We start from the raw sequence: 9,228 nt of genomic DNA, 5'->3' as shown, positions 1-9,228 counted from the left end.
TGTCTCCCCTTTTTCGGGTGATGATGTTGACTTTTGTGCAGGGTTTGTCAGTGAGCAGGAGGTGCGAGCGAGCGAGCGAGCGAGCGAGTCGAGCGAGGCCGAGAATGAGAGAGATTTGTTTTTTTTTTTTTTGAGAGGGACGACCGAAGGATCCAGAAGGACCCACAGACTTCCAATACGCATCCTGATGCGTCTTCTCTTGACAAAGAAAATGTCTGGGAGTTTGCGTACCTATTGCACGTGACTTGTGCTCACTGAAGTGTGGGACCTCACGCATGGGCACCACACGTAAGTGACAGACCTGTTGGTGTAAAAACTCGGTTGATTATTATAGTGCATTAGAACAAAATTTCCTATGGATTCAAGGGTAGGAAATCCAAGTTAACTCATTTACATGACATTATTTTTTCCATGAAGCAAAGTTAACGCACCTATCAATTGGTACATTTTGGAGTGACTAAGAAGGATCCAGGCTTACTTATTCGTTTTCACGTGTAAAACTTGTCTAAATCTTGGTCAAACAAAATTGGCAGAAAATTCAAAAAAAAAAAACAGAAAAATGAAAAACCAAAGCGCACATAGTCTTCTTATATGTCATATAGTAAGCATTAAAGTTGATAAACAAGGTCTGGACATATTCAAACTAGCTAGACAAATCATGTATCTACCCCCTAACCCCTAAACTCTGTCTTATGACGAAGTCAAGCATGAAGATAAGTGGTTTTGGGTTTCAAACATGGAAATTTCAAAAACCTCCCAAAAACTTCATTTTAGGGTGACTAAGAAGGATACAGGCTTCCATTTTCATTTTCATGATCTATACTTGTTTAAATCTTGGTCAAACCTAGGATTTGACCAAGATTCAAATGTGCATAAAAATTCCAAAAAAAATCAAAAAAACGAAAAACCAAAGCACATAGTTTTCTTATGTCACATACATATATATAGTAAGCATTCAAAAGTTGATAAACAAGGTCTAGCTAGACATATTCAAATAAGACAAATCATGTATCTACCCCTCTAAAACCATAAATAACTCTGTCTTATGAAGTCAAGCATGAAGAGAACTGGTTTTTGGTTTCAAACATGGAAATTTCAAAAACCTCCCAAAATTAAAGCTTCGTTTTAGAGTGACTAGTTAAGAAGGATCCAGGCTTACCTTTTCATTTTCATGTTTTAAACTTGTTTAAATCTTGGTCAAACCTAGGATTTGACCAATATTCAAATGGGCATAAAATAAAAAAATAGATAAAATAAAAAACCAAAGCACATATTCTTCTTATGTCATATAGTAAGCATTCAAAAGTTCATAAACAAGGTCTAGACATATTCAAACCAGACAAATCATGTACCCCATAACCCTAAACTTTGTCTTAATTATATATGAAGTCAAGCATGAAGCAGAGAAGTGTGGTTTTGGGTTTCAAACATGGAAATTTCAAAAACCTCCCAAAAAGCTTCATTTTAATTAGACCGGCTGGTTAATTAAGAAGGATCCATGATTAATTACCTTTTCATTGTCATGTTTTAAACTTGTTTAAATCTTGGTCGAACCTAGGATTTGACCAAGATTCAAATGGGCATAACAATTCAGAAAAAAATCGAAAGAATGAAAAACAAAAGCACATAGTCTTCTTATGTCATATAGTAAGCATTAAAGTTAATAAACATGGTCTAGACATATTCAAACCATACAAATCATGTATCTACCCCTAACCCCTAAACTATGTCTTATGAAGTCAAGCATGAAGAGAAGTGGTTTTGGGTTTCAAACATGAAAATTTCAAAAACCGCCCAAAAACTTCATTTTAGAGTGACTAAGAAGGAGTACATGCTTCCCTTTTCATTTTCATGTTTTAAACTTGTTTAAATCTTGGTCAAACCTAGGATTTGATAAACATGGTCTAGACATATTCAAACCAGACAAATCATGTATCTACCCCCTATCGACCCTAAACTTCGTCTTATGAAGTCAAGCATGAAGAGAAGTGGTTTTGGGTTTCAAATAACATGGAAATTTCAAAAACCTCCCAAAATTAAAGCTTCGTTTTAGAGTGACTAGTTAAGAAGGATCCAGGCTTACCTTTTCATTTTCATATTTTAAACTTGTTTAAATCTTGGTCAAACCTAGGATTTGACCAATATTCAAATGGGCATAAAATAAAAAAAATAGATAAAATAAAAAACCAAAGCACATATTCTTCTTATGTCATATAGTAAGCATTCAAAAGTTCATAAACAAGGTCTAGACATATTCAAACCAGACAAATCATGTACCCCCTAACCCTAAACTTTGTCTTAATTATATATGAAGTCAAGCATGAAGCAGAGAAGTGTGGTTTTGGGTTTCAAACATGGAAATTTCAAAAACCTCCCAAAAAGCTTCATTTTAATTAGACCGGCTGGTTAATTAAGAAGGATCCATGATTAATTACCTTTTCATTGTCATGTTTTAAACTTGTTTAAATCTTGGTCGAACCTAGGATTTGACCAAGATTCAAATGGGCATAACAATTCAGAAAAAATCGAAAGAATGAAAAACAAAAGCACATAGCCTTCTTATGTCATATAGTAAGCATTCAAATTGATAAACATGGTCTAGACATATTCAAACCAGAAAAATCATGTATCTACCCCTAACCCTAAACTCTATCTTATGAAGTCAAGCATGAACAGAAGTACGGTGGTTTTGGGTTTCAAACATGGTAAATTCAAGAACCTCCCAAAAGCTTCATTTTAGAGTTACTAAGAGAAAGATCCAGACTTAATTACCTTATCATTTTCACATGTTAAACTTGTTTAAATCTTGCTCAACAAACCTAGGATTTTACCAAGATTCTCAAATGGGCATAAAAATCAAAAAATGAAATACCAATGCACATAGTCCTCTTATAAGTCATAAAGTAAGCATTCAAGTCGATAAACAAGGTCTAGACATATTCAAACAAGACAAATCATGTATCTACCCCTATCGACCCTAAACTTCGTCTTATGAAGTCAAGCATGAAGAGAAGTGGTTTTGGGTTTCAAACATGGAAATTTCAAAAACCTCCCAAAATTCAGCTTCATTTTAGAGCGACTAAGAAGGATCGATGCTTACCTTTTCATTTCCATGTTTTAAACTTATTTAAATCTTGGTCAAACCTAGCTAGGATTTGACCAAGATTCAAATGGGCATAAAAATTCAGACAAAAAATCTAAAGAATGAAAAACCAAAGCACATAGCCTTCTTAATTATGTCATATATAGTAAACACTCAAGTTGATAAACAAGCTAGGTCTAGACATATTCAAACCAGAAAAATCATGTGTATATCTACCCCTAACCCTAAACTCTGTCTTATGAAGTCAATCATGAAGAGAATTGGTTTTGGGTTTCAAACATGGAAATTTCAAGTACGTCCCAAAAGCTTCATATATTTTAGAGTGACTAATTAAGAAGGATCTTGGCTTACGTTTTCATTTTCATGCTTGAAACTTGTTTAAATCTTGGTTGAACCTAGGATTTGACCAGAATCAAATGTGCATAAAATTCTTAAAAAAAATAGAAAAATGAAAAACAAAAGCACATGGTCTTCTTATGTCATATAGTAAGCATTCAAGTTGATAAACAAGGTTTAGACATATTCAAACCAGACAAATCATGTATCTACCCCCTAACCCTAAACTCGGTCTTATGAAGTCTAGCATGAGGAGAAGTCGTTTTGGGTTTCAAACGTTTAAGCCAAAAGCCCCATTTCAAATATTTCAAACTTATTCAAATTTGAAAGACACACAAGTTATAGCACACATAGTGCATACATTCTCACACATACTGCACTAGATGCTAACCCGGCCTATAGTTTGAGGCCATTGGATGAGGTCGAAAAAAATCTTGGATTAGAAATGGGGTTGTTCGAACCCCGTAGTTGGATTTTTTGAACCTTGATCTGTAGTACTGGGCAAAGCCCTAGTTTAACCTATTTAATTATAGATTCGTAGGTCGATTTTTCTACCTTTTTATTATTACTATGCAGCACATGTGTGTTTGCCCGTCGAGTGAAACTCGGAGGAAGAGGGATCACTCGGAAGGAGAGAAGAAGGGAGAGAATTATGGTGTCTCCCCTTTTTCGGGTGATGATGTTGACTTTTGTGCAGGGTTTGTCAGTGAGCAGGAGGTGCGAGCGAGCGAGCGAGCGAGTCGAGCGAGGCCGAGAATGAGAGAGATTTGTTTTTTTTTTTTGAGAGGGACGACCGAAGGATCCAGAAGGACCCACAGACTTCCAATACGCATCCTGATGCGTCTTCTCTTGACAAAGAAAATGTCTGGGAGTTTGCGTACCTATTGCACGTGACTTGTGCTCACTGAAGTGTGGGACCTCACGCATGGGCACCACACGTAAGTGACAGACCTGTTGGTGTAAAAACTCGGTTGATTATTATAGTGCATTAGAACAAAGTTTCCTATGGATTCAAGGGTAGGAAATCCAAGTTAACTCATTTACATGACATTATTTTTTCCATGAAGCAAAGTTAACGCACCTATCAATTGGTACATTTTGGAGTGACTAAGAAGGATCCAGGCTTACTTATTCGTTTTCACGTGTAAAACTTGTCTAAATCTTGGTCAAACAAAATTGGCAGAAAATTCAAAAAAAAAACAGAAAAATGAAAAACCAAAGCGCACATAGTCTTCTTATATGTCATATAGTAAGCATTAAAGTTGATAAACAAGGTCTGGACATATTCAAACTAGCTAGACAAATCATGTATCTACCCCCTAACCCCTAAACTCTGTCTTATGACGAAGTCAAGCATGAAGATAAGTGGTTTTGGGTTTCAAACATGGAAATTTCAAAAACCTCCCAAAAACTTCATTTTAGGGTGACTAAGAAGGATACAGGCTTCCATTTTCATTTTCATGATCTATACTTGTTTAAATCTTGGTCAAACCTAGGATTTGACCAAGATTCAAATGTGCATCAAAATTCCATAAAAAATCAGAAAACGAAAAACCAAAGCACATAGTTTTCTTATGTCACATACATATATATAGTAAGCATTCAAAAGTTGATAAACAAGGTCTAGCTAGACATATTCAAATAAGACAAATCATGTATCTACCCCTCTAAAACCATAAATAACTCTGTCTTATGAAGTCAAGCATGAAGAGAAGTGGTTTTTGGTTTCAAACATGGAAATTTCAAAAACCTCCCAAAATTAAAGCTTCGTTTTAGAGTGACTAGTTAAGAAGGATCCAGGCTTACCTTTTCATTTTCATGTTTTAAACTTGTTTAAATCTTGGTCAAACCTAGGATTTGACCAATATTCAAATGGGCATAAAATAAAAAAATAGATAAAATAAAAAACCAAAGCACATATTCTTCTTATGTCATATAGTAAGCATTCAAAAGTTCATAAACAAGGTCTAGACATATTCAAACCAGACAAATCATGTACCCCTAACCCTAAACTTTGTCTTAATTATATATGAAGTCAAGCATGAAGCAGAGAAGTGTGGTTTTGGGTTTCAAACATGGAAATTTCAAAAACCTCCCAAAAAGCTTCATTTTAATTAGACCGGCTGGTTAATTAAGAAGGATCCATGATTAATTACCTTTTCATTGTCATGTTTTAAACTTGTTTAAATCTTGGTCGAACCTAGGATTTGACCAAGATTCAAATGGGCATAACAATTCAGAAAAAAATCGAAAGAATGAAAAACAAAAGCACATAGTCTTCTTATGTCATATAGTAAGCATTAAAGTTGATAAACATGGTCTAGACATATTCAAACCATACAAATCATGTATCTACCCCTAACCCCTAAACTATGTCTTATGAAGTCAAGCATGAAGAGAAGTGGTTTTGGGTTTCAAACATGAAAATTTCAAAAACCGCCCAAAAACTTCATTTTAGAGTGACTAAGAAGGAGTACATGCTTCCCTTTTCATTTTCATGTTTTAAACTTGTTTAAATCTTGGTCAAACCTAGGATTTGATAAACATGGTCTAGACATATTCAAACCAGACAAATCATGTATCTACCCCCTATCGACCCTAAACTTCGTCTTATGAAGTCAAGCATGAAGAGAAGTGGTTTTGGGTTTCAAATAACATGGAAATTTCAAAAACCTCCCAAAATTAAAGCTTCGTTTTAGAGTGACTAGTTAAGAAGGATCCAGGCTTACCTTTTCATTTTCATGTTTTAAACTTGTTTAAATCTTGGTCAAACCTAGGATTTGACCAATATTCAAATGGGCATAAAATAAAAAAAATAAATAAAATAAAAAACCAAAGCACATATTCTTCTTATGTCATATAGTAAGCATTCAAAAGTTCATAAACAAGGTCTAGACATATTCAAACCAGACAAATCATGTACCCCTAACCCTAAACTTTGTCTTAATTATATATGAAGTCAAGCATGAAGCAGAGAAGTGTGGTTTTGGGTTTCAAACATGGAAATTTCAAAACCTCCCAAAAAGCTTCATTTTAATTAGACCGGCTGGTTAATTAAGAAGGATCCATGATTAATTACCTTTTCATTGTCATGTTTTAAACTTGTTTAAATCTTGGTCGAACCTAGGATTTGACCAAGATTCAAATGGGCATAACAATTCAGAAAAAAATCGAAAGAATGAAAAACAAAAGCACATAGTCTTCTTATGTCATATAGTAAGCATTAAAGTTGATAAACATGGTCTAGACATATTCAAACCATACAAATCATGTATCTACCCCTAACCCCTAAACTATGTCTTATGAAGTCAAGCATGAAGAGAAGTGGTTTTGGGTTTCAAACATGAAAATTTCAAAAACCGCCCAAAAACTTCATTTTAGAGTGACTAAGAAGGATACATGCTTCCCTTTTCATTTTCATGTTTTAAACTTGTTTAAATCTTGGTCAAACCTAGGATTTGATAAACATGGTCTAGACATATTCAAACCAGACAAATCATGTATCTACCCCCTATCGACCCTAAACTTCGTCTTATGAAGTCAAGCATGAAGAGAAGTGGTTTTGGGTTTCAAATAACATGGAAATTTCAAAAACCTCCCAAAATTAAAGCTTCGTTTTAGAGTGACTAGTTAAGAAGGATCCAGGCTTACCTTTTCATTTTCATGTTTTAAACTTGTTTAAATCTTGTTCAAACCTAGGATTTGACCAATATTCAAATGGGCATAAAATAAAAAATAAATAAAATAAAAAACCAAAGCACATAGTCTTCTTATGTCATATAGTAAGCATTCAAGTTCATGAACAAGGTCTAGACATATTCAAACCAGACAAATCATGTACCCACTAACCCTAAACTTTGTCTTAATTATATATGAAGTCAAGCATGAAGCAGAGAGAAGTGTGGTTTTGGGTTTCAAACATGGAAATTTCAAAAACCTCCCAAAAAGCTTCATTTTAATTAGACGGGCTGGTTAATTAAGAAGGATCCATGATTAATTACCTTTTCATTGTCATGTTTTAAACATGTTTAAATCTTGGTCGAACCTAGGATTTGACCAAGATTCAAATGGGCATAACAATTCAGAAAAAAATCGAAAGAATGAAAAACAAAAGCACATAGCCTTCTTATGTCATATAGTAAGCATTCAAATTGATAAACATGGTCTAGACATATTCAAACCAGAAAAATCATGTATCTACCCCTAACCCTAAACTCTGTCTTATGAAGTCAAGCATGGACAGAAGTACGGTGGTTTTGGGTTTCAAACATGGTAAATTCAAGAACCTCCCAAAAGCTTCATTTTAGAGTTACTAAGAGAAAGATCCAGACTTAATTACCTTATCATTTTCACATGTTAAACTTGTTTAAATCTTGCTCAACAAACCTAGGATTTTACCAAGATTCTCAAATGGGCATAAAAATCAAAAAATGAAATACCAATGCACATATATAGTCCTCTTATAAGTCATAAAGTAAGCATTCAAGTTGATAAACAAGGTCTAGACATATTCAAACAAGACAAATCATGTATCTACGTACCCCCTATCGACCCTAAACTTCGTCTTATGAAGTCAAGCATGAAGAGAAGTGGTTTTGGGTTTCAAACATGGAAATTTCAAAAACCTCCCAAAATTCAGCTTCATTTTAGAGCGACTAAGAAGGATCGATGCTTACCTTTTCATTTCCATGTTTTAAACTTATTTAAATCTTGGTCAAACCTAGCTAGGATTTGACCAAGATTCAAATGGGCATAAAAATTCAGACAAAAAATCTAAAGAATGAAAAACCAAAGCACATAGCCTTCTTAATTATGTCATATATAGTAAACACTCAAGTTGATAAACAAGCTAGGTCTAGACATATTCAAACCAGAAAAATCATGTGTATATCTACCCCTAACCCTAAACTCTGTCTTATGAAGTCAATCATGAAGAGAATTGGTTTTGGGTTTCAAACATGGAAATTTCAAGTACGTCCCAAAAGCTTCATATATTTTAGAGTGACTAATTAAGAAGGATCTTGGCTTACGTTTTCATTTTCATGCTTGAAACTTGTTTAAATCTTGGTTGAACCTAGGATTTGACCAGAATCAAATGTGCATAAAATTCTTAAAAAAATAGAAAAATGAAAAACAAAAGCACATGGTCTTCTTATGTCATATAGTAAGCATTCAAGTTGATAAACAAGGTTTAGACATATTCAAACCAGACAAATCATGTATCTACCCCCTAACCCTAAACTCGGTCTTATGAAGTCTAGCATGAGGAGAAGTCGTTTTGGGTTTCAAACGTTTAAGCCAAAAGCCCCATTTCAAATATTTCAAACTTATTCAAATTTGAAAGACACACAAGTTATAGCACACATAGTGCATACATTCTCACACATACTGCACTGCTAGATGCTAACCCGGCCTATAGTTTGAGGCCATTGGATGAGGTCGAAAAAAATCTTGGATTAGAAATGGGGTTGTTCGAACCCCGTAGTTGGATTTTTTGAACCTTGATCTGTAGTACTGGGCAAAGCCCTAGTTTAACCTATTTAATTATAGATTCGTAGGTCGATTTTTCTACCTTTTTATTATTACTATGCAGCACATGTGTGTTTGCCCGTCGAGTGAAACTCGGAGGAAGAGGGATCACTCGGAAGGAGAGAAGAAGGGAGAGAATTATGGTGTCTCCCCTTTTTCGGGTGATGATGTTGACTTTTGTGCAGGGTTTGTCAGTGAGCAGGAGGTGCGAGCGAGCGAGCGAGCGAGCGAGTCGAGCGAGGCCGAGAATGAGAGAGATT

Source organism: Lolium perenne, chromosome 5 (assembly GCF_019359855.2).
Source record: "Lolium perenne isolate Kyuss_39 chromosome 5, Kyuss_2.0, whole genome shotgun sequence".
NCBI lineage: Eukaryota > Viridiplantae > Streptophyta > Magnoliopsida > Poales > Poaceae > Lolium > Lolium perenne.
This window is presented reverse-complemented; position numbering follows the sequence as displayed.